The following is a 3,504-nucleotide window of genomic DNA, read 5'->3' as shown; positions in this document are numbered from 1 at the left end:
AGGAAGCCTTAAAATAATATTTCAATAGAGTGCAACAAGCTGCTGTCGAAAGCTTACATAAAAAGAGTTAATGTGATAACAAATATCCACATCGTTTACATCGCAGAATCCATAGAGATGTCAAATATATTTATGACCCAAGGAATAAATTGGTCATCCAATAGAAACCCGTCTTTCGTGAGTCACGATGGTAACCAAGGAGACGAGAAAGCGGTAGGCCTTTATGAGAATCTTAGTGCATATTATGCGGCGCCACACACGTATATTACTAGTTATGAAGTGAGTTATCCGCGATAACAAACATGATGATGATGATGATGATGATGATGATGATGATGACGACGACACGACGACGACGACGACGACGATGATAATGGATGATGATGATGATGATGATGATGATGATGATAATGATTATTGCTGCTGAAGTATATTCAGACAATGAATCTATAGCCGCATTACCAAATAACGGCAGTGCAGAAATTATCTAAATTAAACAAAAACAAAATGAAATGTACTTAGATAATAAGTAATTATTGTATGCTCGAAGTTTATGCATAAACTTTTTTCACCCAATTTACGATGAATGCTTTCCTAAAATAGAATATCACAAATGCCGAGCAGACCATGTATATATTCCACATATACATCATTACGAAATATTAATTTCTTATGACGTAATGTCAAACGCGTTTCTCGTCTATTTCGTAACGCCAAACAAAAGTACGACTGTGTTTGTCTGTTTACTTGTTAAGGAGATGTTTGACCCCTGACGAAGATGTATCGTATGGGGATTTGGATTTCTCTGGGACAGGTTGGCCTGAGCAGCAGAGACTGGACAAGCCTCATGAGACAGAGAAGAGTGAGTACGCATCGATAATGCCCGCATTGCCGAATCCATAAGAAAAATAATACAAACAGCTTCCGCGATCACGCTTTTGGTTTGGTACCCTGGCAGTGGCTATAGAACTTAGTTGTCATTGAATACAATAATGTAGTGTGAGTGCAGATGGATTGTGTAAAGTGCTGAGAAGCGGCTGGACTATGTATTTGTCGGTTGACTTTAAAGGTCTCTTTTGTACTTGTAATACCATGTGGTATCTGATCTCATTATTTGTTGTTCGATTGGTTATCCTCCTCAGATGCTTTGTTGAATCACATAATTGATTTCAAACCCGTGTGATGTTTTCTTTTGATTGCAAAATCATCAGTTTTGAATTTGCCCAGTTACACTATTGCCTGTCAGTCTTTTGATCAGAAAGTTTTCATCGCATTAGTTTTAGGTTTTTTAGATGTATATCGAAGTTATTATTCAACGAATTCATAATAAAATAAGTAATGCTGTAATTTTGAGAAGACATACATTATAGTAAAATATGTTTTAATGAAATTGTAACTTAGCTATAGTCTTCTTGAAATTGTCGAACTGAATGTAGTCGTTTATGGCTCAGTGAGCATGGTCGAATGTTTATAATCATTTATAATTAATAGTTGTATAGAACAGAACAATCTTTACGTACGTGATTCTGTGATTGCTATCCGCACAGTAAACTCGCGAATTACCCATTACGTTCATCGATGATATTGAGACTCTGATCGGTACTTACTAAGGCACTTGTGTAATTCACCTAAAACTTGATATCGTACCTGGATGCAGTAACTCCCCTGGTGGAAAAGTGTAAACACTGACACTGACACGCAGCTGAGCTCCAGCGTATGCAGTGACTGCCAAAAAATCCACAAAATGTTGGTTAACAACGTGATGTGCGCCCGGATATACCGGATGAGTGACAAGCCTCTCTCTTAAGCAGATAGATTTCCCATTCCAACAGCGTAGGAACTTTAAGAGCTCATCCATGAAAAAGATTCAAGTGCAACCAAGAATGTTGCTAGGTATGCTTAGAATATTTTTTTGAAGAAAGTGGTACCATGTACTACTGTGACCGCTGTGGAAATATGGCCTAGTAAACTTGTCATAATGAATTGTTGCGGTGCAAACTGTCAAAACGCATTAACAATTATAGGGCCTAACATTGTGTAATACAACATGATCGCGTGGTGTGTTATAAAACACTTATAACCCGGTCTTTATTTCGGGCTATATCGATATCGTCTGTTTATTACCCCTCGTAGCCGTGTGCCACCAGAATCATGGCTGTACCCCTCGGCCCACGGCCTCGGAAATAACGATGTGTTTCTGGTAACGCACGGTCCTTCGGGGTAACAAACGGGCGCTATAGCCCTCATGACCAGGTAATAGTTGTATTATCTGGTTTTACTGAGGAATGCCGTCATGTCGACCAACCTCTGCCACAAACAATTAGTTTATGGCACTATGATACATATCAGTTACTTCGTTTTAAAATTGTACCCCATGAAGCGCTCATGCAGCCAGTTCAGATATGAAGTTTTAGATAAATTACACTAGTGCCTTGGCAATTATCGAACAAATTCTCAACATCATCAGTGAATTTGGTTGGTAAGTGGCAAGTTTACTGTCCGGATAACTCGTAACACCAATGTGAGCAAAAGATATATTAATACACAGAACAGTCGGTTACACATTCTGGTAATATTTTCAAAGAGAAGTGGCTGTTTTGCACAAGTTTCGTCACCTTTCAATTCCTTGCAAAGCAGTAATGTGATGTAGAAAACTTTACATATCTTAAATATTCTGCTTTTATACATTGGTTTACGTCAACAACTATACATGACATACCCCTAAAAATGCGTTTACAATATTCAAAGACAAGCAATATTAAATACTAAGTCTTACGGTTTATTGTGCTTTGCATAGAAAGTGGCGCTGTTTAACTTAGATAGAATGAATGTCACTTCATATAAATAAGGTAAACTGGACATTCCTACAATTGTCTTTGCTTTTATTGATGTCATGTCAAATTTTGCTTTTAAATAAATTTCAAATGCATAGGATCATATCATAATGTTGGTGCAAAATGCTTAAGTTGTTTTTCATCGATCTCAAACAAGGACAAACTAGCAATATTTCTCTTGAATCACAATGTGTGCATACACGCAAAAATGGCATTTAATTTCTAGCCATGTTGTTTTTAAATCCAAACCTTCGCCCCCAGTATGTTCAAAGGTGTTACCTAAATAATAATGCATATGACGCTTAACTTGCTCTCATGTCGTCATGAATTGCATTTGATCAAAATAGGTCTACGTAGATGCTTCGTTGACACCCTTCTTGCTAAAATATGAGCAAGTAATCTTATTTTATCGTCATTTATCGTACAGGAAGTGTAGTGTTTCTCCTGGTGAAATATAAAATTTAATGTAACCGGATATGTTAAATTAAAACGGAGAGTTATATTCCTTGTAGGGACAGTAGTCATAAATCTAATATAGGGTTTAAATAATAAAGGAATATTAAATAATGTGCAAATATGCAAATTAAAATTCAAAATTTTGTATTTATAAAAACAATAACAAAAACATGCAGAAAATGTGATGTATATTACCTGCTCAAGCGCCCAGTTT

Source organism: Ptychodera flava, chromosome 3 (genome assembly GCF_041260155.1).
Source record: "Ptychodera flava strain L36383 chromosome 3, AS_Pfla_20210202, whole genome shotgun sequence".
Classification (NCBI taxonomy): domain Eukaryota; kingdom Metazoa; phylum Hemichordata; class Enteropneusta; family Ptychoderidae; genus Ptychodera; species Ptychodera flava.
The sequence above is the reverse complement of the archived record's forward strand: the minus strand, read 5'-3'. Positions refer to the sequence as shown.